We start from the raw sequence: 27,357 nt of genomic DNA, 5'->3' as shown, positions 1-27,357 counted from the left end.
TGGACAGGGAAGCCTGGGTGCTGCAGTCCATGGTGTCACAAAGAGTTGGACATGACTGAGTGATTGAACTGAACTGGAGGTACTATCATAACTCTGATTAACCTTTATCTTAACCATGGTCTTCCAATGCACGGTTGACAAAAAGAGTGCTATTTTATCTCATGCTGATAATAAAACATACAGAATCAAGATTACATGTTTCTGTTTTTAGGAATTGCTCTTTGGAGGCTAATCTGAGTTACTACTGACAACTTGGATTCTGGGGCTTCTACTTAGTCCTAACTGTCTCCAAAGTAGGCATATTGATTGAATTTCATAAGCAATGAATATATAAGATTTTTTTTTTCTGTTCATTTCTGTCTGAAATACTAACATCTCAATGTTTAAAATCTGAGGAAAATCTTTCTTAAATATGAAAAATCCACATTATTCATCTCTTCTGCCATTTTTCATGTTTCTCACAATAGTGTCCCTTCATTCTTTCTCTTGGTCACTTGCTCTCAGTTTATTTAGCTCCTGATCCCTCAGGGAAAATGCATGAATTATATCCAGAAGGAAATATTTTCTCATCATAATATTAAGAACAGTTTTGCTTCTCCATCAGTTGACTTTTCCCTGTTAATTTTTTAATGCCTTGTAAGCAGCCTTACATATTTTGTGAACTAAAACAAGTGAAAATTAATGAAAGCATATAAAAGACTGGAAGGAAAATCTGTGTGATTCATGAGACATGGTGGAACCAATAAAAATCCTACTCTACACAAAAGTAAAAGTTTTAATCTCTCCATTGAGTCTGACTCATTGAACCCCCATGGACTGCAACCCACCAGGCTACTCTGTACATGGAATTCTCCAGGCAAGAATAATGGAGTGGTTGGAGTGGGTAGCCATTCCCTTCTCCAGGGAATGATCTTCCCTACACAGGGATAGAAATCATGTCCCCTGCATTGCAGGAGGATTCTTTATTGTCTGAGCCACTATGGAAGCCCAGTCTACACACATGTGAATGTTACCATCATCAATAGCAGTAAGTATTAAGTGATATCTTTCCCAGTCATCACATACTATTTATTTCATATAGGTGAACATTTATTTGACAATTTTATTTAGATGGTTGAATTAATACCCAAGGAGGTCTCATAGCTTTCACAGTCCAAACTAGGATTACTATCTAAGTCACTACACAATATGGCCTTACTTATAATTTTAGCTTTTTTTTCTTCTTGTCACACTATGTACTAAATATGACATCAGTTCAGTTCAGTTCAATCGCTCAGTCGTGTCCGACTCTTTGCGACCCCATGAATCGTAGCACGCCAGGTCTCCCTGTCCATCACCAACTCCTGAAGTTCACTCAAACTCATGTGCATTGAGTCGGTGATGCCATCCAGCCATCTCATCCTCTGTCGTCCCCTTTTCCTCCTGCCCCCAATCCCTCCCAGCATCAGAGTCTTTTCCAATGAGTCAACTCTTCCCATGAGGTGGCCAAAGTATTGGAGTTTCAGCTTTAGCATCATTCCTTCCAAAGAACACCCAGGACTGATCTCCTTTAGGATGGACTGGTTGGATCTCCTCACAGTCCAAGGGACTCTCAAGAGTCTTCTCCAACACCACAGTTCAAAAGCATCAATTCTTCGGCACTCAGCTTTCTTCACAGTCCAACTCGCACATCCATACATGACCACTGGAAAAACCATAGCCTTGACTAGACGGACCTTTGTTGGCAAAGTAGTGTCTCTGCTTTTCAATATGCTATCTAGGTTGGTCATAACTTTCCTCCCAAGGAGTAAGTGTCTTTTAATTTCATGGCTGCAGTCACCATCTGCAGTGATTTTGGAACCCAAAAAAATAAAGTCTGACACTGTTTCCACTGTTTCCCCATCTATTTGACATGAAGTGATGGGACTGGATGCCATGATCTTCGTTTTCTGAATGTTGAGCTTTAAGCCAACTTTTTCACTCTCCTCTTTCACTTTCATCAAGAGGCTTTTTAGTTCCTCTTCACTTTCTGCCATAAGGGTAGTATCATCTGCATATCTGAGGTTCTTGATATTTCTCCTGGCAATCTTTATTCCAGCTTGTGCTTCTTCCAACCCACAATTTCTCATGATGTACTCTGCATAGAAGTTAAATAAGCAGGGTGACAGTATACAGCCTTGATGTACTCTTTTCACTATTTGGAACCAGTCTGTTGTCCCATGTCCAGTTCTAACTGTTGCTTCCTGACCTGCATATCTGTTTCTCAAGAGGCAGGTCAGGTGGTCTGGTATTCCCATCTCTTTCAGAATTTTCCAGTTTATTGTGACCCACACAGTCAAAGGCTTTGACATAGTCAATAAAGCAGAAGTACGTGCTTTTCTGGGACTTTTTTGCTTTTTCCATTATCCAGCTCATGTTGGCAATTTGATCTCTGGTTCCTCTGCCTTTTCTAAAACCAGCTTGAACATCTGGAAGTTCATGGTTCATGTATTGCTGAAGCCTGGCTTGGAGAATTTTGGGCATTACTTTACTAGCGTGTGAGATGAGTGCAATTGTGTGGTAGTTTGAGCATTCTTTGGCATTGCCTTTCTTTGGGATTGGAATGAAAACTGACCTTTTCCAGTCCTGTGGCCACTGCTGAGTTTTCCAAATTTGCTGGTATATTGAGTGTAGCACTTTCACAGCATCATCTTTCAGGATTTGAAATAGCTCACCTGAATTCCATCACCTCCACTAGCTTTGTTCATTATGATGACATAGGATAGTAATTAATCACTCTGAACCTTTAGTGTACATATATGTGAAATAGACACAATGGTGACATTTCTTCAAAGGTTATCTTAAAGAATGAATGAGACAATATCAGGTAAGCGCTGAGTTAATGTGTGATCATACTGCTCCCCAGTACATGGTTGTTACTACATTAACACAACTATTGGTTGTTGTGGTGTTAGTACACTTAGTCCAGTAGCCATTATAATAAACCTGAGAGGTAAGAGCTATATCCGTCTAGGTTTCCCCTCTGACATCTACTCATACTAAGCCTCAAGTACCTTTTAATTTGACTTTTTTTTTTTTCATTCATTTCTTTGTCTGAATTCATTCACTTCTCCAGAGAACTCCTTTCACTCATTCAACAAATCTTTGTTGAGTGTTTATCATGTGATCAGAACTGTGGAAAGAGGTGTTGAAGTTCGAGTGGTATGGAATTCAGGACACTAACCTGTGTGTGACAAAGTCTGAGCCACAGTCAGACCCTGCTAGTGACAATCGCCATGCTTGTTCTAATTCATGACTTTTATTTCTTCCCTGTCAAAATAAGATATATAAAAGGTTTTGTCTTCTTGGGAATGTTAATTACAACTTCCATCTCTGATGTGCTTAATTACTCAGTCATGTCTGACTCTTTGTAACTCCATGGAGTGTAGCCTGCCTGTCTTCTCTGTCCATGGGGATTCTCCAGGCAAGTATACTGGTGTGGATTGCCATGCCATCCTCCAGGCAATCTACCCAACCCAGGGATTGAACCCAGGTCTCCCACATTGCAAGTGGTTTCTTTACCATCTGAGTCACCAGGGAAGCCCTTAAAGTTTTCTGGTTTCAGCCAAATCTACCAATAACCCTGTGACAATTACACTTTATCAGGAGAAGAATAAAAGACATTGTAGTTTTGAGCAGGTGATTAACACTTTCAGTTTTATATTTTAGAAACATTTACCTGGGGCAGGTAAATTATAGAAGGGGCAGGACGGAAGGGTTTTATATATATATATATATATATATATATATATATACACACACACAAACAACTTAAAAGTTGCAATTTTTATATTGTTTGGAGACCTTAATGAAGACTACAGCCCAGAAGACAGCTGCTCAGATACCACTGAGAAACTGATCTGAAAAGGTAAGGGAAAAGTCAGGATATACAGAAGTTTTGCTGAAAAAAAAAAATGTGGTTGAATATCAAACCATCATTGTTAATTTACAAAAACCGACAACAAACACACACAGCTCAAGTTCATGATGTTAGTGCTTTTCTTTTCATGGGAAGATGTAAGAATGACTTATTGAAAATTATTCCTTTGATATGCATCTTAACTATTAGCTTCCCTGATGGCTAAGTTGGTAAAGAGTCTGCTTGCAGTATGGGAGAACTTCATCCTCTGGAGAAGGAAATGGCAATCTACTCCAGTATTCTTGCCTGGAGAATTCCATGGACAGAGGAGCCTGGTGGGCTTCAGTTCATGATGTCACAAAGAGTCAAACACTGAGTGGCTAATACCTTCTTCCTTAACTATCTCTGGTTGATTCCTGTGTTATCCTGAATTCCCCCTAGGGCACACCTGGGGGTGGCTGCAGGGTCTGAGGGCTTGAAGGAAGACAGCAAATGTTTTATACCAGAAAGGTAGGCAACATTGTTTGTTTACTTAACTGACAGGCAAGCAACTTATTATTTTTTGGCCATACCTTGAATAGTGACAGCTGGGTGCTGTGCTCAGCCATGTCTGACAGCCATGGACTGTCACTTGCCAGGCTCTTCTGTCCATGGAATTTTCCAGGTAAGAATACTGGAATGGATTGCCATTTATTACTGCAGGGGATCTTCGGATCTTCCTGATCCAGGGAACAAACCCGTATCTCTTTCGTCCCCTGCATTGGCAGGCAAATTCTTTACCACTAGCACTATATGGGATGACATCTTAGCATATGTACCCTAACCTACTCAGAAGCTAGCCACTTCACACTGCTGATCTGATTTGTTTCCCCATTTTATCTTCTCACTCCTGACATGCATAGTGGTTTCAACCAAAAGCTAGATTATATTAAGACAGATTGTATTACCCTAATATTATCTCCACACAAAGTGGCTCTGTTTCTTCCCTTTCCTAAAAACTGCCTGGTAGTAATTTCCTGATTCATTTCACAGAAGGAATTCAGTGAGAACCGAAGTGACAGGTAAGAAGTGAATTTATTTAGAAAGAAACACACTTCACAGATGGTGTGGCCATCCTAGAATGCAAGAGTGTCCCTCAGAAGGCATGGTTACTTTTCATAGGCTGGGTAATTTCATAGGCTAAGTCAGATAAATATTCCAACTATTTTGAGGAACAGGTGGGGATTTCCAGGAGCTGGACCACCTCCCACTTTTTGGTCTTTGATGGTTGGCCTCAGAACTGCCATGGTGCCTGTGGGTGTGCCATTTAGCTCGCTGATGTGTTACAATGTGTGTATACTGAGACTTAAGGTCTAGTGGAAATGGACTAGTTCCCTATCTTGGACCTATTTTGTTCTTATCAGTTTATGTTGTCATCTTTTTATGACAGCAATTTATGTTGTCGTCTTTTAAAGTTTGTGCCCTATCCCCTTCCCTCCTATTTCAATTCTCCACAATTTATTTTTGCATTCTATCACAACTGCCTTAGAGGAAATCTTGAATTTTACTATTAATACTATTGAGAGCCATTTGCAAAAAAAGTCAATATGCTCAGTGATTACAAAGAAACATATATTTAATATAAAAACCTTTAAATTTTAAAATGAAGGACAGATTTAGCTATTATTTCATAAAATGATAAGAACTAGAAATGGTCGATGGACCCCACATTGAAGCAAGAACTATTACTATTTTGGCACAATTATTTGTTTTTATATTAGATTTATATCTTACTACTTTACATTTGGAATTCATTTTTTATGATTTCTGATTAAAATTTTACTTCCAAGATGTGAGTTTGCAGTGATGACTAGAAGAGTATGTCTGTTTCTCTCTCCTCCTCTATTGCTCCTCTGGTGCACAGAAAATGAGCCCATTTCTGTTTAGCTCTTTTTTCCTCCTAGATGACTTAGACAGTATGTCTAAAATAGTTTTTATATGATTTCACCTGTTCTCATTTCTGATGAGTCTTCTATCTTTCATTTTATGAGGTGTTGCTAGGCAATGTCTAAACTATCCTTTATTTCTTGTGATTCCTTAGCTCCTTGATGTTACAGAATAAGTTTTGAGTAGAGGGCACAGAAACACAATATGCCATTTCTACCCTGTGTTTGAATTTCTCTTGATCCCAGACTAACCAAGCTTAAGATGAAGGGAATGGGGTACTATTTGTTTAAAGATTTATTAACAAAAATTCTACCTAACAGTTCAAACATAGGGAGAAACATAATTACATGTGTGGATTGTCAGCTGCCTCCTGAATTCCTCTGTGTCTCACGGGACAGAATAAAAATGGCAATTATAGTTCAAATTTCAGAGGGGATTGTTTTGATAGCTTTAGCAATAGCTTTCTTATTTTTTATAAAGTTATGTTCATAAAAGAATGTCTGTGGTAATTTTTGCAATATTACACTTTGTTAGCAGTAATTACTACTTAATATAATCTATGTGACATAATGACATAAAAAAGCTTTCTGAGACATACACTATTTCAGGGTAAAACCTCATGAAATATCATTCTTATTTATGAAATATTTTGTGGTAATATTTTATCTAGTAATATCTACTTAATTTTAGCAATAGTTTATTTCTCTAGCTATGACATATTTTTCAAATTTAATTTCTTTATTGCATAAATTTAAAATCAGAAATTATCAACATTCAATGGTTATACAATTTCAGAGCTTAAGAATCATCCATTTTCTTAAAAACCTGTTTGGATATGCAAATTTAAATAGAAAAGTACTCTTGCAAAGAAGTGTCTATTTCAGAGAATATTGAAAATGTGTAGTATGATTTTTTTATAAAGGTTTATATCTTCTCTGTTAACTTTACACAAACCAAAAAATTCAATTAACTTTAAAAAAGACAAAGCCTTACATGTATAGGCATGTATCCTGTTTAAAAGAAGAAAAAGATAAGAAAAAGTCTATCTATTTAGAGTTGTTTAACATGTTTTTCAGTTTACTTAAACTGGATATTTACCACGGTTTACATGTTTCTTTTAATTTAATATTATTGCTAGTTTTAAAGATGAAGATGTAGAAAACAGGATATCACAGAATGCCAATTGATATCTGAATCAGTCAGATAAGATAACTGATGAACATGAAATGAACATATGAATGTGTACATTAAATATAGCTCTCAAATCCTTATATAAGGTGGAGTAGTTGATAAATGATACACATGTGTATTGTATTTGATTTACATACACCACAGTAGCCACCAATTACTGAGCATTTGATGCCCAAAGTTCAGTCTTTGTATAAACCATTGCCAAATCAAATCTTGGAGACAGAGTTTTGGGTGAAGTAGAAAAGGATAGCATTATTGTTTTGCCAGGCAAAGCAGGACAAAGTGGGCTCCTGCTTCAAAAATCCATCGCTCCCAACCTGGGAGGAGGATATGGTGAGGAATTTTACAGCAATAGTTCAAGGGTGAGAGTGTGCTGACAAGATTAGGGTGTGTTCCAGGTTTCAGGTGGTTGGTCTCCTAATCTTGGTGAACTTCTCTGGTTCTTGTAATCTTGCCTCAGGTGGTTTCTTACTTCTTTTCCTTGATTAGCAACTGTTAAAATCTGTCCTTTGGAACTCAGGGAAGGTTATGAAGACTGGAGTCTTGCCTACAGAAACGGGGATAAAAAAGGCTTCTGTGACCAGGAGCCCCACAGAGTCCTCCTAGGTTACACAATTCCTTTGTGCTAGACACTGTACTAAGTGGTATGTATAATTATTATAATTTATTCATAACTCTACCTATCTCCTGAGAAACATGTATACAGGTCAAAAAACAGCACTTAGAACCAGACACGAAACATCAGACTGTTCAAAATTAGGAAAGCAGTATGTCAAGGCTGTATATTGTTACCTTTCGTATTTAACTTATATGCAGAGTATATCATGCAAAATGCCAGACTGGACTGATCATGAGCTGGAATCAAAATTGCCAGGAAAAATATCAATAACCTCAGATATGCAGATGATACCACTCTAATGACAGAAAGTCCAATAATTTGGCTACCTGATGTGAAGAGCTGACTCATTGGAAAAGACCCTGATGCTGGTAAAGATTGAGGGCAGGAGAAGAAGGGAATGACAGAGGATGAAATGGTTGGATGGCATCACTGACTCAATGGACATGGGTTTGGGTGGACTCCAGGAGTTGGTGATGGACAGGGAAGGCTGGCATGCTGCTGCAGTTCATGGGGCCGCAAAGAGTCGGACACGACTGAGTGACTGGACTGAACTAAACTGAACAGAAAGAGGAACTAAAGAGCCTCTTGAAGAAGGTGAAACAGATGAATGAAAAAGCTGGCTTAAAACTCAACATTCAGAAAACTAAGATCAAGGCATCCAGCCTGATTACTTCATGGCAAATAGATGAGAAAAAGTGGAAACAGTGGAAGATTTCATTTTCTTGGGCTCTAAAATCACTGTGGTTGATGACTGCAGCCATGAAATTAAAAGACTCTTGCTTCTTGGAAGAAAAGCTATGACAAACCTAGCATGAGTGTGTGCTACGTTGCTTCAGTCATGTCAAACTCTGTGCAGCCCTACAGACCCATAGCCTGCCAGGTTCCTCTGACCATGGAATTTTCCAGGCAAGAATATTGGAGTGGATTTCATGCCCTAATCGAGGAGATCTTCCTGACTCAGGGATCAAACCCACTTCTTTTATGTATCCTACATTGGCAGGCAGATTCTTTACCACTAGTGACACCTGGAGTATTAAAGAGCAGAGAGATCACTTTGCTGAGAAAGGACCTTATAGTCAAAACTATGATTTTTCCAGTAGTAGTGTATGGATGTGAGGGTTGGACCATAAAGAAGGCAGAGCACCAAAGAATTGATGCTTTTGAACTGTGGTGCTGGACAAGACCCTTGAGAATCCCTTAGACAACAAGGAGATCAAACCAGTCAATCCTAAAGGAAATCAACCCTAAATATTCATTGAAAAGACTGAAGCTGAAGTTGAAGCTTCAATACTTTGGTCACTTGATGCAAAGAGCCTACTTATTGGAAAAGACCCTCATGTTTGGAACAATTGAAGGCAAATGGAGAAGAGGGTGACAGAGGAAGAGGTGGTTAGATAGCATCACTGACTCCATGGACCGATATTTGAGCAAACTCTGTGAGATAGTTAGGACAAGGAAATCTGGTTTGCTGCAGGCCATAGGGTCCCAAAGAGTCAGACATGACTTAGCAACTGAGCAACCGAACAACAACTTATGTGCTATTTATTATAAACTTTATATTATTGTTGAAGAATTGAACCACATATTAAGTAAATGAGCCCAGAATGGCCCATCTAATCTTTAGGCAGAACTTTGGTAGAACTTAGCCCTAATCCATAGGCTGTAATGCTGAACTGTCTCAACTCTTAATTATTTTGTCCTCTACCTTCTATATAAAAGTACTTCAAGAATCTGACCAAAGTTTAAAATATTTCTATTTTTCACCAAATAGTATCACTGAAAGTTTAGCTCGAGTCTTCAAGGTATGATGACAGTTATGATTGAATAAAATGACTTGTGAATAATCATTTGTACAATTAGATATAAAATAATCCCACATTTTCTTGAAGACATCACTTTCATGTACTCTATTAGACTTCATGGGCCTCAAACAAACTCAAAAAAAAGTCTTTATCAAAACATGTCCTCTCACTTGGTGACAATGTGTTATGTCTCCATGTATCTGCCAACATGTTTCCGTTGAAAAGTTAAAGTGTTTCTTTTCAATAAATTACAATGATATACTTCTTTACATTTCTGTAGAGAACATCTAAAGAATAAACATCTCTGAGGATAAATATCTCCACAGGGAGACTCGATGTGTTTTACAATAGATCAGTTCAGTTCAGTTCAGTCACTCTGTCATTTGCGACTCTTTGCGAACCCATGAATTGCAGCACGCCAGGCCTCCCTGTCCATCACCAACTCCCAGAGTTCACTCAAACTCACATCCATCGAGTCGATGATGCCATCCAGCCATCTCATCTGTCGTCCCCTTCTCCTCCTGCCCCCCAATCCCTGCCGGCATCAGGGTCTTTTCCAATGAGTCAACTCTTCGCATGAGGTGGCCAAAGTATTGGAGTTTCAGCTTTAGCATCAGTCCCTCCAATGAACACCCAGGACTGATCCTTTAGGATGGACTGGTTGGATCTCGTTGCAGACCAAGGGACTCTCAAGAGTCTTCTCCAGCACCACAGTTCAAAAGCTTCAATTCTTTGGCACTCAGCTTTCTTCACAGTCCAACTCTCACATCCATACATGACTACTGGAAAAACCATAGCCTTGACTAGACAGACTTTTGTTGGCAAAGTAATGTCTCTGCTTTTGAATATGCTATCTAGGTTGGTCATAACTTTCCTTCCAAGGAGTAAGTGTCTTTTAATTTCATGGCTTCAATCACCATCTGCAGTGATTTTGGAGCCCCCCAAAATAAAGTCTGACATTGTTTCCACTGTTTCCCCATCCATTTGCCATGAAGTGATGGACCAGATGCCATGATCATAGTTTTCTGAATGTTGAGCTTTAAGCCAACTTTTTCACTCTCCTCTTTCACTTTCATCAAGAGGCTTTTTAGTTCTTCTTCACTTTCTGCCATAAGGGTGGTGTCATCTGCATATCTGAGGTTCTTGATATTTCTCCTGGCAATCTTGAATCCAGCTTGTGGTTCCTCTAGCCCAGTGTTTCTCATGATGTACTCTGCATATAAGTTAAATAAACAGGGTGACAATATACAGCCTGGACGTACTCCTTTTCCTATTTGGAACCAGTCCAAACATGGATCATTGTTCCAAGTCCAGTTCTAACTGTTGCTTCCTGACCTGCATACAGATTTCTCAAGAGGCAGATCAGGTGGTCTGATATTCCCATCTCTTTCAGAATTTTCCACAGTTTATTGTGATCCACACAGTCAAAGGCTTTGGCATAGTCAATAAAGCAGAAGTACGTGCTTTTCTGAAACTCTCTTGCTTTTTCGATGATCCAGCGGATGTTGACAATTTGATCTCTGGTTCCTCTGCCTTTTCTAAAACCAGCTTGAACATCAGGAAGTTCACGGTTCACATATTGCTGAAGCCTGGCTTGGAGAATTTTGAGCATGACTTTACTAGCATGTGAGATGAGTGCAATTGTGCAGTAGTTTGAGCATTCTTTGGTATTGCCTTTCTTTGGGATTGGAATGAAAACTGACCTTTTCCAGTCCTGTGGCCACTGCTGAGTTTTCCAAATTTGCTGGTATATTGAGTGCAGCACTTTCACAGCATCATCTTTCAGGATTTGGAATAGCTCAACTGGAATTCCATCACCTCCACTAGCTTTGTTCGTAGTGATGCTTTCTAAGGCCCACTTGACTTCACATTCCAGGATGTCTGGCTCTAGGTCAGTGATCACACCATCGTGATTATTTGGGCCGTGAAGATCTTTTTTGTACAGTTCTTCTGTGTATTCTTGCCACCTCTTCTTAATATCTTCTGCTTCTGTTAGGTCCATACCATTTCTGTTCTCTATCAAGCCCATCTTTGCATTAAATGTTCCCTTGGTATCTCTAATTTTCTTGAAGAGATCTCTAGTCTTTCCCGTTCTGTTTTTCCCTCTATTCTTTGCACTGATCACTGAGGAAGGCTTTCTTATCTCTTCTTGCTATTCTTTGGAACTCTGCATTCAGAGGCTTATATCTTTCCTTTTCTCCTTTGCTTTTCACTTCTCTTCTTTTCACAGCTATTTGTAAGACTTCCTCAGACAATAGATAATAAGATAGTTTTATATGGACAGGATTTTATTTTTCCAGACTCGATTTTAGAAATAGATGGTTCAGTAGCAAATATTCTGCTACTACATGAAAAAGAAGCAATGTTCCAATTCCTTTTGTCTTGAGACTGAATTTTGAAGACTCTATTGCTTATCTCAGGAATCTTTGTTTTGTTCTAAAGTTGAAAGTAATTATATCTCACCATTCATAATGTGGTAATGAAGAAAACTTAATTGTTATATAAATATATATATTTTCCTTATCAACAAAGCCTGTCTGTATTATTACAACCATGTAGACTGTTATATTAAAAATTTAATGGTTATTACTATATTAGTTTTCTTAATATGCACTTCAGCTAGATTGAATATTTTCTTCTAATTCATTCAAAGGAAAATATTTTTATACATTTTGAACATTTATGTTTAAATTTTTTATAAATTTTTTATGCATCATCTTCTATACATTTTAGAAACCATACTAAGTGCTTCTCATAGACTTTAATCATCAGCAAGTACTTATCACTATTAGATTACAATAATATTAGTAGTAAAGCAAGATAATTTAAAGTGCCAACAAAATTCCATTTTTTTGCTTCAAAATGAATATGCTAATGACATTTTTATTCAATTTATTTTTCCTCTGGAATGATAACAGCAGGACACTTTCTGATGAATGTAAAATTAATTAATCAATTGCAAACTTCATAACATTAGACTGTAGAGAGGACCACTTAATGCATTCTTAGTTCATTATTTGGTCCATAAGCTATCACAGTGGTTTTCACCTCTGGTTTTGCATAAAAACTACCTCTAGAATTTTCAGAAAATAGCTATTCTTGGATTCCAGCATTTAAGATATTAAGTTTGGAGTAAGATCTGGGAATTGATTTTAAAATTTCCTTTAGTGGTTCTCCTATGAAATAATTTTTAGAACCACTTGTCTGTCTTAATTAGATTATCCTCTTTTGAGAATGGATCCATAAGGAACACATGGTGATATTACTTCTGGTGACAGTCCACTTGTCTATTGATCTTGGATTACTCAAAGGAAGAATTTACTCTTCTTGTGAGTTTCCCAAAGATCACATGCTCATTCATCATACTTAATATGCAAGGGTTCTGTAGAATAGAAATTTAAATATATCACCTACTTTGGGGAATGATATAATAGTGTTTTGTTTTTTTTTTAAAGAAGAAGAAGCATCAGCAGCTCATTTTCTTTCTAAGTGGTAAAGCCTTTAACACATGATCTTGTGTCAGTCCTAAAGTAGCACAGTTGTTGTTCAGTCGCTCAGTCATGTCCGACTCTTTGCGACCCCACGGACTGCAGCATGCTAATCTTCCCTGTCCTTCCTTATCTCCTGGAGTCTGCTCAGACTCACATTGAGTCGATGACGCCATTCAATTGTCTCATTCTCTGTCATTCCCTTTCCGTCTTACTTTCAATCTTTCCCAGCATCAGAGTCTTTTCCAGTGAGTCACCTCTTCGCATCAGGTGGCTAAAGGTTTGGAGTTTCAGCTTCAGCATCAGTCCTTCCAATGAATGTTCAAGACTGATTTCCTTTAGGGTTAACTGGTTTGATCTCCTTGCTGTCCAAGGGACTCTCAAGAGTCTTTTCTAGCACTACAGTTTGAAAGAATCACTTCTTTAGCACTCAGCCTTTTTATTGTCCAGGTCTCAAATACATACATGACTACTAGAAAAACCATAGGTTTGACTATATAGACATTTGTTGACAAAGTAATGTCTCTGCTTTTTAATATGCTGTCTAGGCTTGTCATAGCATTTCTTCCAAGGAGCAATAATCTTTAAATTTCATGGCTGCAGTCACCATCTGCAGAGATTTTGGAGCCCCAGAAAATAAAGTCTCTCACTGTTTCCATTGTTTCTCCATCTATTTGCCATGTAGTGATGAGACCAGATACCATGATCTTTGTTTTTGAATGTTGAGTTTTAAGCCAACTTTTTCACTCTCCTCTTTCACTTTCATCAAGAGGCTCTTTAGCTCCTCTTCACTTTCTGCCATAAGGGTGGTGTCATCTGCATATCTGAGGTTACTGATATTTCTCTCAGCAATCTTGATTCCAGTTTGTGATTCACTCAGCCTGACATTTTGCATGATGTACTCTGCATATAAGTTAAGTAAGGAAGGTAACAATATACAGTCTTGATGTACTCCTTTCCCATTTTGTACCAATCTTTTGTTTCATGTTTGTTTTAAATGTTGTTTCTTGATTTGCATACAAGTTTCTCAGGAAGCAGGTAAGTTCACCTGGTATTTCTGTCTCTAAGAATTTTCCACAGTTTGTTGTGATCCACAGTTTCAAAGGTTTTAGCATAGTCAATGAAGCAGAAGTAGATATTTTTCCGGAATTCTTTTGCTTTCTCCATGATACATTGGATGTTGGCAATTTGATTGCTGGTTCCTTTGCTGTTTTAAATCCAGCTTGTACATCCAGAAGTTCTCAGTTCACATACTGTTGAAGCCTAGCTTGAAGGATTTTAAGCATTATTTTGCTAGCATGTGAAATTAGGGCAATTGTATGGTAGTTTGAATATTCTTTGTCATTGCCCTTTTTTGTGATTGGAATGAAAACTGACCTTTTTCAGTCCTGTGACCACTGCAGAGTTTTCAAATTTGATGGCATATTGAGAGCAGCACTTTCACAGCATCATCTTTTAGTATTTGAAATAGCTCAGCTGGAATTCCATCACCTCCACTAGCTTTGTTCATAGTGATGCTTCCTAAGGCCCACTTGACTTTGCATTCCAGGATGTCTGTATCTAGTTGTCTGGCTCTAAAGTACATTGTAATCAGAAGGGATTGTTAGTTTAGATAACTCGGAGAACTTAAAATTAATGAACTAAGAACAAGGGGTTCACTACAAGGGCTACATTATTATTAATTTATTTTAAAGTTCCATTATCTGATTCTGTTATAAGGCCAAAATGGTCTGAGAGTCTTCGATATGATTGCATTCACAGATAACATATAGGGGTCTCTTAAAAAGACTGTAGCCAAACTTAGTAGAAGAGCCCCTAGGTATAAATAGACCAAGGAACAAACCAGGCTTATTTAATCCCTCATCCCAAAGTGCAGAAAAAGAGAAGTAAGCACTAACTAGTTCATACATGAGGAGAGTCCCTAAGATCAACCTACTAAAGCCTGTTTGTGGTTTTCTCTTTTCGCTATTTCTCACTGTATAGATAGAACTGCTAGACAGAAGGCATTAAATTCATCAGGTATACAGTGAAATGTGGTGACCATAGAATAACTGGACTGCTCTCTGTAAGTAAAATAATCAGTCTCATTACATCTTACCAAACTTTTAATACATCTAAATAGGTCAAACTGTCTCTTCTTTTTATATACTGTGATGTAAAACTCATGTAAGAGAGGCATTTTTAAAACAGTAAAAGATGGAAAAGAGTTTCTGTAACCCCCTTAAGGCAATATGTGTGAAGAGACTGTCCAGAAAGAAGTGAAAGAAATATGTAGGGGGGAAAAGCAGCAAGATTTATTAATGACAGAATGCCAGGATACTAGTGGACTTTATATTCATTACCTAATGGAGCTGTGATGAAGACTTGGGGGCACTGAACTTTCTCTTCTGTGCTGATTCCAGCTTTCAGTTTATGAAACAAAAAGGGACCTGGAACAGGCTCTACCCCCATCAGAGCACTCAGAAAGAACCAATTCTGCCAACATCTTGATCTTGAACTTCTAGCATCCAGAACTCTTAGAAAATAAATTTCTGTGGTTTAAGTCACCCAGTCTGTGGTAGTTGTTATGATCGCCCTAGCAATTAATCTAATGATGGTAAACTCATATAATTGAATTTGTTATTTTATCAATATTATTGGAAAAGAGGAATTTGCTGAAACTGTCAACACAGAATGTAAAGTACTGATCAACACACAACCTCATATCTCTTTTATAGTTTAAGGAAAAATATATGTTTTAATAGGAAAAATTATAAGTAGCAGAAAGCTTTTTGATTAAAAGAAGATAAGCTCTTTTTTTAGGGAAAATGTTTTTATTTTTTTGTAGGGAGAAAACAATTACTGAGAAATAAGCTACTTTTATATCTCATATAAGAAGATACTCAAGATATGTTCTTAAAATAATATATAAAATAATCACATTTGCTTTAAATTAAACAGAAAAAATGACAATATTTCCAGTTCTATAAACAGTTGGCTAAATTTGTAACAAGTGGCAGTAATATAAGTATGGTTTATAGTATAACTATACTATGGCTAGGAATCCTAGTATTATTACAAATATATAAAGTTGATTATACCCTAAAAATAAGATGATTTTTATCACCTACAGTTATTTTATGTCTATAAATTTTTTCATGACAAATAAATGTACTTTAATTGCAACCTTGAAATGTTACTTAGATGGAGCTGAGTGATTAAATACAGAAAATAATTGTATATAGTGAATGCTTGTTTTGATTTTTCCAGTTTTAAAATATAGATGATATTAAAATATAAATCTTGTGTGTATTACCCACTGCAACTGAGCTCAATTCTTTTCTAGTGTCATTTTGAGTTCCCTGTTGCCATAGTTGCTGCTAAGAAAATACATTTTTCTAAAAGATTTATAAATAATGATTGCAATGTTTTTAGCTCTTTGTAGTGAAATACAATATCCGATGCCTCTGAGAAGAATATAAATCCAAGCACTAGGGAGCCATTCAGGTCACACTTGAGTCTTGTTACAAGTAGGGCAAGAAAAGTGTCTCACTGGTATCCATTAATGTGTACTCTCCTGCCCACTCAAAAGATAAATTCCATGTATTTAGGTTCAGAAAAAATACATAAGACTGTCTTTAAGCTTTACATCTGCTTTTGTTACTCCAACATCTTGTCAAACAGAAAAAGATTGCATTTATTAACCCTTCTCTTTTCTAACATTACTTACTCTCGTCATTCTTCTAAATGCTAAGTTAAAATATTTAATTTATGTGAACATGTTTTGCCAAGTGCATTCTTAATTCTCTGAATATTAGGTAAATTCTAATTTTTTACTATAATAAGGAATCAAAGTTACCTATATTTGATAAACTGATTTTCATTATGTCTTTTCATATGAGATGTAAATTAATATTCAAAGGTCCTTTCCTCCTCATTTCCCTCCAAACAAGCCACTATTTACTAATTGAATAATTGTTTGCTATTCCACATATAGTGTATGCTATCTGAAAGAGCAAATGTACCAAAAAAAAAAAAAAAAACCAAGAAAACAGAGGATGCCAATAAAAATAACATAAAAGACTAGCATCTAGGAAAAAGGAAAAATTGAATGTTTCTGATATACACACACATAAATACACATATCTGATATACATGTCAGCAGTATATACACATTGATTATGTAGATTGTTTAGATTATGAAGCAGTAACAAAATCAAATTTGCATGGGCTGAAAAAACAAAGGTTTGTTCCTTCCTCACATTTATACTCAACTCTGTTCAGTGAAAGAGTTTGCTTTCCTTAGCCACTCTGGGACCCCTAAGACTGCTGAAGTTCCATAGTGTTATAACACCTCCATCTCATCATAAAATTTCAGAGTTCACTGAGGGCTTCCCTGATGGCTCAGTCAGTAAAGAATCCGCCTGCAATGCAAGAGATGTAGGTTCAATCCCAGGGTCGTAAGATCCCCTGGAGAAGGAAACAGCAACCCACTCCAGTATTCTTGCAGGGCAAATCCAATGGACAGAGGAGCCTGGCGGGCTATGTATTCCACAAGGTCACAAGAGTCGGACATGACTTAGCCATTAAACCATCACGGTGGTAGGGGAAGAGAAGGTTAGTGCTGCAGGCTCTCACATGAGCAATTAAATGCTTTGGCAATAGTATATTACTCACAGTTGGTCAAATCACCTTGACTAATTAAAGGTGATGAAGTAATATTCCTTCCATATGTCTAAAAAGAGAGTGTCTATCAATAAGCATTAGAAAGATCAATCACAATGTTTTGCACAACTATTCATTCTCTTACTACTTCTCTTCTGTTTTTTATGTCTTATTTATATCTTGCCCAAGAGTGTCAGTAGTAATGTTATCATTTTTATGTTAATAGATACCTATATTATCACCTTAGTGGTTTTCTGATTTTCCATTATATAGATTTCAAAAAAAAATGTTCCATTTTATCCATTCACCCGTTTCCCTGTTTTTTCTTTTAATAGGTTGAAATGTGGGTCACAGCGCTTTGTACATGGTGTATCTAATGAATCATACAGTTTACAATTCTCCTTCTGGTCTTGTGTATGTTTGCGTATGGCACCCCTAAGTTCTCAAAACCTGTTAGCTCTTATTATTAATACTTTTGGTCACAATCACTTTTTATCATTTGAGTTTCATTTTTAGTATATATAGTGATGCTATGCTATGCTAAGTCACTTCAGTCGTATCCAACTCTGTGTGACCCCATAGACGGTAGCCTACCAGCCTCCCCGTCCCTGGGATTCACCAGGCAAGAGTACTGGAGTGGGTTGCCATTTCTTTCTCCAATGCATGAAAGTGAAAAGTGAAAGTGAAGTCGCTCAGTCGTGTCCGACTCTTAACGACCCCATGGACTGCAGCCTACCAGGCTCCTCCATCCATGGGATTTTCCAGGCAAGAGTACTGGAGTGGGGTGCCATTGCCTTCTCCATATATAGTGAAAACTCTTCCATTTCTTCTTTGACGTTTTTCCCTCCTGATTTTACATTTTGGTACTATTTCTCCAAAATGTCATATTTTCCAATAGGATCCCATGATAATATGAAAAGGAAAGGAATTAAGTACACAAGCTCACAGTGTATTCATTTGTGAATTTTTTTTTTTAGTGCAAAATTTTTTAATAAAAATTTTCCTCTTGACAAGATGTGGTAAATTCTGAAAGCATACTGGACTTACATGTGATCTGGATTTAGCTTACAATTCTATTAATAACTAAGGATGTGTTTTTAAGAAATAATCTATTAGAGTTAAATATTTATTATATCATTCAAATAAATCAGTGAGTAACAAAAGTAGCTAAGATGTATTATGATAAATAGAAAAATGCAGAGAGCATGTTAAAATATTATGGACTGTTAATACAGGTTTGTTTGTTTTCTTTTCCCCACATTTTCTCTTTTCTGAAATTTTAAACCACACAGAAGCTCTGTTAAATATTTATATGTGAATAGTGTTATACTATTTTTAAGCTTTTGATTTTTACTGGCAATCACATAAGTTGATATCAGTGGAAGTAAATAAGACACACTTATGTAAATATAAAGGAATTTAATTTTATGATTTTTAAAAATTTTGAATTTATTTTTTCCTTTTATTTAAAAGAACAGTTTATTTTTATTATGTATCTTCTTATGTTATTTTTATAATAAAAATATATTTTTATTTATTTTTCAGTAGTTTTATATTTATAGAAATGCTAAGATTGAACTGAAATGAAGATAGTAATGAAAGTTTCCATATAACCTGCACCCAATTTTCTCTATTACTAACTTCTTGTACTAGTGTGGTAAACTGGTTACTATTAATAGATCAATATTGATACATTAGTATTAACTAGTTCATACTTTATTTAGACTTTCTTAATTTTCAACCAATGTCCTTTTTCTGTTTCAGGGTCCCATCCAACTTAGCACATAAAATTAGTCATCGTGTGCTATTCAGCTTCTCTCAAATTTGCTTTTCAAAAGCAAAACCAGAGCTCCTCCATGGCTCCTGGTAAATTAGCTTCTTCTGCTTCTAATCTTTGCTTCCTGGCCCCATATACAATGAAAAATTTTTAAAGTATGCTTCCTGATGCTGTTCTTTGTAAAATTAGAAGATAACGGGTAAGAATAATAGTCCAACACTCAAAAATCCAAAGCACTAATTTATGTGCTACATACTTAGTTCATGAAGTTTATATAACAATACAATAAGGTAATCTGTATGGAGTCTGCAGAATCCTCATTTATTTATTTATTATTATTACTTATGATAGAAGAAGTCATGCTCTCTTGCTCTTTTATTCCAAGTTTCTTTTGTGATTCAAATTTAGCTAAAGCAATGTAAGAGAAAAATATTTAGCAAGGCTTCAAGGAAAGTTTGTGTAATATACAAACTCTCTTGGCATGTCACTTTCCTCTTTATCATTTGCCCTACCCCATGATTTTTATGTTGAATAACAAAATTCATTTTGGTTGATAGAAGGACAGAATCTATTTTATATATTATGGATGAAAGTCAACAGCTAAAATGGAATAAGAACATAAAAGTAACAAAGACCATTTTTTATATTTTTGTAGCTTGTATAAGCCCCAACAGCCTAGCTCCATAATTTTTGTGTTTTGAAAAAATAATTTTCTAATTTTTGTTAGTACTAGTCGATTGTGTGACTGCTGCCATTAACTAAAATCCTAGTTGACATTCTAAATTAAATCTTAAGAATAAGGCCTGGTACAGGTACTTTGATGTTTTTAGTAGATATTGTTATAAAGACATCTACCAGTTCAGAAAATTAAAGCTACCAAAATATAAACACCCAGAATATATTAAAATTTGGTTTTCCTTAATAAAAAATATTTACATTAAATATTTTTACACAAAATGAACAAAGTGGGTCATCAGCCATTTCCCTATACACATGACAAAAAGAGAAACTTTGCTGTCTCCAGGACAACAGTAACTCACAAGCCAAAATACAAGATATGGAAAAAGAGGAGTATTTCAAAAGAAAAATAGAAATTGAACAATACATATCATCTAAGAGCAATTATTGAAACCAAGAAAAAATAATTTAAAGTAAGCTTAATAAATATATTTAACTAAAAGAAGGAAATTATTACCAAGTTAGATATGAATGAAATGAAGAACACAGTGGGAGAGATAAAATGTGGAATGAAAATAAAAAATGTGAGATGAATGATCACATTGAGATAAATTTCACAGAAGATAGTGAGAGTAAAGTGATCTAGAAAACAAAAGAAAATTTAAGTTTAGAGGAAAAAAAGCATAAATATCCCAATTATATGGGTATCGTACAGAGAAAAATAAAATTAGAAAGGTGAAAATATTATGGTATTAATGGAATAAAAATTGCCCAGATTCAAATAAATTTCATAGATCTTAGACTAAATGGTTCATAGAGTACCTGCTAGGTGAGAGAAGGAAAATTTTAACCTAAATATGTAGTAAAACTTTAATACATTGATTACAAATTAAAATTTTTTAACCTTTTTTTAAGCCATACAATATGGTTGATTATAGCCTTCTCCAGCAACCGCCTATTTGTTCTCTTCATCTATGAATCTGTTTAATTTTTTTATATTCCACACTCTGAGTAGGGCACCTTTCCTACCTTATTCAATAGAATAGAATATGAAGCTATCTATGGGCTATGATAGCAGAAAAGGAGCAGGTAACCCAGAAATAACGCATTCCCACCTGAGGTGTGTCTTACACTGAAATAGAAAGATGCCCAGGCTGAATGATCACTGGAAAATCAGGGCTCAGAGATGTTTTGGGAATCAGATGCAGCATGGAAGAACACAAATTCGAAGAACTGTAAGTAACTGAGTATAGCTGGAGCATTTTGAAAATCCTGTCACTGTAGGGAAAGCAAGAAGAAAAAGAAGCTAAAATTATAAGTAGGGCCATATTGTCAAGTGACTAAGATGGTAATACCTTAGATGAATACCTTTCTAATTCCAAATCTCCTTAAGATGGCATACCAAGTTTTGTTAAAACATGTCTTTTAACATCCCTGTGTAACATGCAAATAATTATGCTGTGTAAATTAACCAATTGTTTTATTCATTCATTATGGATTAATTCTTCACATTAGGAGCATCATCATGCATATGTATGAAAAGAAGGGACATTGCTAATGTACATCAATTCTGAGAACATTGGAGCATATAAACTGAGGTTGAAATGATGAGCATAAAATACAGTTATTTGAGATTTTAATTATTGCTTTATACTCAGAACTAGTTAATTCAGCACTGATACAACATCAATTGTCTAGTTTTCTTCATTGGCTTACATATGAATTAGGCTATTTTGTTTACCTCTTGTTAAATTTCTTATTTTTTTTAATATTATAAATTCAAATCCTGTATATATACTACAGAAATTGAATTATAAACAATATTTTTGTTCTTTATTCTCAAGAATATGTTTAAAAGCATGCTTGAACTTAATTTAAATTCTGAGTGAGAATTACTCTTTTCTCTAACTTCATACGTCTTACAAAGATTCAATATGGGTAGTTCCAAAATAAATGATTTTAAAACAAAATATTTTTTAGTAAACTTCCTCAACTTTGCACTTCATTTATTAAAACCGGTGCCTGAAAATAGTTTCAAAGTTTATATACATTGTGCTAAATGAAGTGCTTTAGCCACTAGCAATTTCAGGTATTTAATATTCAACATAGTTCTAAAAGTTGGTGCATGTTTTAAATTTTCATTGCATAGCCATATGTTATTGCTGAGCTCTTAAAATCATTGCTTTGTTATACTACTAAAAGTTGGCAGATGACGTATTCATATGATACTCTAAAATTTTAAAGTAAAAAAAGGTTGATGTATTTTCTGAAAGTTGTGCAGTGATATGCTTAAATAGTATGACAGAATTCTCTCTATGTTCTCACAATAACAACCCAGTACGTTTTAAGCTTCCAAAAAATATATGAAATCATTACTACTGTTTCAATATATTTTATTCTGAAAATTTAAATAGGACAAAATAAAAGTATGTGCATATATGTATGTACAGAATGGATCACATCATTTGAAATCTGTATTTTCCTTATGCTTATGTGTTATGACCATGTGCCTACATCTCTACCTTTTTCTTAAAGGCTACATATTATTCTTTACCTTGCTGAATAATAATTTGTTTATTCAACCCAAAGTTATGATTTTTCAGAAAGAATTTTAATATGTATTGCTTTTTAGTTTGTTAATTAACAACAAAAAATCAGGTTCTGTGCTCTTTTGCATCCTGCAGCATCTGACATGTCACTCAACAATGACAACTTGCAAGGACAATAACCAGCATCAGGATGGTGTATAACCTCCTTGCAATAGCTCTATTGCAATTTACCATAGATTTCAGATAGTGCTGATGGGGCTCCTGTTGCAAAACCTTAAGATAGTTTCCATTAAGTTGCACCTGAGGCCTTGGGAGCAGACATGTCCCAAAATTATATGCAAATATGACAACACTAGTATTCAAATGACTATTCAGCTTTTGCAGCTGAAAATTCTTACTATCTCTTTTCTCATCTCCTCAAAGCAGTTAACCGAAGGCCAATTAGAGATCATTTTAATGCAATTTTCTGTGATGTAGTTACCTATCCGGGTTGAGAATATGAGAAACAGCTATATTTGGAGAATGGTTCAATACATGTGACCCGCTTTCCAATTTTTTTTATTCTTCAATTAGGTTATAAAATAATGAAATAGAAAAGTCAGATGCCAAGCAGTGAATTGCAACTGAGGAGATGAAAGCTCTAATATTCCTCAATCACTTAAAAAGGAAGATTAAAAATTATCTGTCATTTTATCTAGTTTCTAAAATAGTATCTATATTCTGCTTTTACATGTTTTTGTAGTCTACTTTGGGTAGTAAAATTGTATAAAATAAAATATAAATGGGTTAGAGGTCAGCTTGAAATTTTTTCTGAAATATGAATTACCAGTTACTTTTTGCTTCTTAGCTGTCCTTATTTTATCTATCCACCAAGTATCTCAACCTCAGATTTCATTTATCAATGATACACCTTTTTTCCATATATGATATGATGTTTATAATTTGAACTTATTTTTAAAATTTAATGATTCAATAATTTATGTATACACATATGCCACTTCTAATACAAGTATACAAATACATACTTTAGCATGTTACTTGCTTCTGTATTGGAAAAAGTTTAAAAAGCATGAATGCTTATAATGAAATATTTGATGTTAAATGGGAAGTTTCTTATATTAACAAAATGCAGTACACATTTGAAATGGGCCCTTCCAGATACAAATTCTTTCTGTGTCCCTCCTCACCTCTCTGCCCATTTCTTATTTGTAGGAAGACAATGGCACCCCACTCCAGTACTTTTGCCTAGAAAATCCCATGGACAGAGGAGCCTGGTAGGCTGCAGTCCATGGGGTCGCTAGAGTCGGACACGACTGAGCGACTTCACTTTCACTTTTCACTTTCATGCACTGGAGAAGGAAATGGCAACCCACTCCAGTGTTCTTGCCTGGAGAATCCCAGGGATGGGGGAGCCTGGTGGGCTGCCGTCTATGGGGTCGCCCAGAGTCGGACATGACTGAAGTGACTTAGCAGCAGCAGCATGCTTCATTCACCCTCCTTGACCTTCCTTGAGTTCCAAAGGGCAGATTTAGCTAGTTACTTGTCAGGGAAGGGAAGGAATGCAGAAATGAAGGAGGAACAGTCAAGAAACAACAGTGCAGTGATAAAGCACTCCCCCTCAAGGAATTTGTATTATACTATCTTTGAGTTCTTCTGCAGGAAATAGTCTTTACCCAAGTGGCAGATACTGCGTATCAAAGGAATGATTTCAGTGGACCCAGAACTTTGTATCTTTCCATGCATAAAAAGTAATAAATTCATTAACTTGAGATGCCTCATTTTCTTTAATTAACAGTAGTCTTTTGATGTTCTGTGGTGATGGCTTAGTCACTAAGGGGTGTCTGACTCTTTTGCAACCCCAGAGACTATAGCCAACCAGGCTCCTCTGTCCATGAGATTTCCCAGGCAAGAATACTGGTGTGTGCTGTACTAAGTTGCTTCAGTCGTGTCTGACTCTGTGGGACCCTATGGCCTATGTTCCACCAGTCTCCTCTGTCCATGGGCTTCTCCAGACAAGAATGCTGGAGTGAATTGCCATGCCCTTCACCAGGGGATCTTTCTGACCCAGGGATTGAAAACGCCATCTCTTATGTGTCGTGTGTTCACAGGTGGGTTCTTTACCACTAGCGCCACTGGGATGTTGCTATTTCCTTCTACAGGAGATCTTCCCAACCCAGGGACCAAACCTGCATCTCCTGCATTGCAGGTGAATTCTTTACCAACTGTTATTGCAAAAACTCATATGGATCCTAGCTCCTTCCTTTCATCTTCAATGAAGTCCTTCAGAGATACCTGAGAGGCTATCTACCAGGCTTAAGTTCTTGCAAAGTTCACTGAAAAGATGTGCAGTTCTGTCAGTCAATGAACCCGAATTATTACCTTATGTATGAGACTTTCAAACTATGCTTTATTCCAGAGTTTGGAATCTATGTCAAGCACATCCTAAAGCTCAGTAGAATGTACAGATTTTGACTCAATAAATAAAGAAATACCTAACAATAAATGTAAAATTACAAAAAGGATTTAACCTTAAATTCTGAATCTTCTGGCATCAATAATGCAAATTGCAAAAACAAGCAAAAATGTACATAAGGCACAAGAAAACGAAGGCCCAAATTTCAAGAATAATAGGAGAAAAATAAACCCATTAATGATTATTCTTTGCTGTTTCCAATTCAGAGAGGAAGAAACTGGAATACAGTTCAAATAGCACACTTTTAAATGACATTAAAATGGCAACATGTCCTGAAAATCAACTGGACATGTCTTTAAGGAAGGGTGTAATGACAAAATCTGACTCCCTCTTTCCTTTTCTTTGGACTTAGTAAATGTGAAAACTTCACTGATCTTCCAAGTTATATAAAGAAATCAAGTGTTGAAAATTTTGTGTAACATCGTAAGGTATAGGATACCCATTAAGTGCTGTCTTGTAATTAACCTTGCTGAGGACATACCTGAGACAATATAGTGGAGGAATTCCACAGTTCACAGGGGCCCTCTGGTTGGGAAGAAGCCCTGGAAGTTCTATCAGGCTGGGGAGTTATTAACTGGTAGGAAATCTAGCCCTCAGGGATGCTAGTCACAACACTAATAGGCATAACTTCAGTGGAATCCTTGGCAGTACAGGAGCTTTATAAGAGAAGGCTGAAAGCACAGACCCCTTCAGAGCAAAAGGCTTAAATAATCCACACCACATCCATATCATGGAACCTTCTGCCAATGTTAAAATAGCAGTGTAGGTCACAGATGGGCAATTATGATCCACAAAACAATCATGGCACATCTCTTGTTTTTGTAAATAAAGTTTTATTGTAAAAAAATACATATTTATGCAGTTATCTCTTATGGCTGCTTTTAAAAAAAGAGTTGAATAGTTGCAACAGAGATCACTTGGGTTTGCTTTTACACAAAGTTTTCTTGTTTCTGGTGAAAAAAAAAAACCAAAAACAAAAAAAGAGGTGAGAAATGAAGTATTTCCTTCCATATCAGTAAACAAGGATGTCACAGTCGGTGACATTGGAGGGCTAGCGATTGTAGCCCTCCAGTGTGAGCTGGTGGTTCCAAAGGGCACTCATTCATGCTATGTCACTTCAGTTGTGTCCAACTCTTTGTGACCCCATGGACTGTAGCCCACTAGGTTCCTCTGACCATGAGATTCTTCAGGAAAGAATACTAGAGTGGGTTGCCATTTGCTTCTACAGGGGAATTCAGGACACTCAGGAGGGAGAAAAATACTTGCAACCTAGCACAATTAGACTGTAGCCCCTCCTCACTGTGGAGAAGGACATGGCAACCCACTCTGGTATTCTTGCCTGGAGAATTCTATGGACAGAGAAGCTTGGTGGGCTACAGTCCATGGGGTTGCAAAGAGTCAGACATGACTGAATGACTAACACACGTACACACACTCCTCATTGTGAGCCCAGGATGTGAAAAACACAGGATATTGGCCCTAGATAGCTGACGTTCTTATGAAAGGAATGATTTCAGTAAACCCAAAGTCTTGAATCATCCCATATATAGAAAAGTGTTAAATTCTTTAACTTGGGACATCTACTTTTCTTTAATTAAATATTTTTATATTTAGACTACCTGTCCTTCATTGCAAAACTTCCATATAGCCTGGCTCCTCTCCTCACCTCCTCAGAGCAGTTTTCTCACGATTACTTGAGATGCTGACTTCTGAGCTTGAAGTCCTCCCTCCTCCAGGGGATCTTCTCAACCCAAGGCTTGAACTCAGGTCTCCCACATTGCAGGCAGATTCTTTACTGTTTGAGCACCAGGAAAGCCCATAAAACATAACTCTCAACTTTTAGGTTGTGAATATTTTTTTAAGTCAACAGAGGTATATTTACGAACATGGAAACATTTTTGTTAGATAATATTAAGTGTAAAAGGAAATTATAAAACTATGTATGCCAAGTTCATATATTTTTTTAATACCTAAAAATGTGTATGTGTAAATGCATGTATGTAAATGTGTTTGTGTATGTGTGTGTTTACTTACACACACATTTGTGAGCTTTATAGGAAGGATAAATATCATCTAAACAATGGTTCTGGCTATTAGAAAGGATTATTAGTGACTTCCATTTTGCCATTATCTATTTTTAAAATTTTTAAATAACCCTGTGTACAAGACAGCAAAAGAAACACTGATGTATAGATCAGTCTTATGGACTCTGTGGGAGATGGAGAGGGTGGGGAGATTTGGGAGAATAGCATTGAAACATGTATAATATCATGTATGAAACGAGTCGCCAGTCCAGGTTCGATGCACGATACTGAATGCTTTGGGCTGGTGCA

The 27,357-nt window shown here is 36.2% G+C and overlaps 1 long non-coding RNA gene across 1 annotated transcript; it reads left to right on the top strand.

Annotated features, from left to right (window-relative positions):
* Positions 1-4,280: 4,280 nt before the first annotated feature.
* LOC139185663 (uncharacterized) lies at positions 4,281-15,589 on the top strand. The gene is made up of 3 exons (XR_011569156.1): positions 4,281-4,387; positions 14,887-14,968; positions 15,306-15,589. It is a non-coding gene; the product is annotated as an uncharacterized lncRNA (long non-coding RNA).
* Positions 15,590-27,357: the final 11,768 nt, after the last annotated feature.

The sequence above is a fragment of the Bos indicus genome, chromosome 11 (assembly GCF_029378745.1).
Source record: "Bos indicus isolate NIAB-ARS_2022 breed Sahiwal x Tharparkar chromosome 11, NIAB-ARS_B.indTharparkar_mat_pri_1.0, whole genome shotgun sequence".
In the NCBI taxonomy this organism is placed as follows: domain Eukaryota; kingdom Metazoa; phylum Chordata; class Mammalia; order Artiodactyla; family Bovidae; genus Bos; species Bos indicus.
Note: the sequence above shows the minus strand (reverse complement) of the source record. Positions and strands in the feature narration are given on the sequence as shown.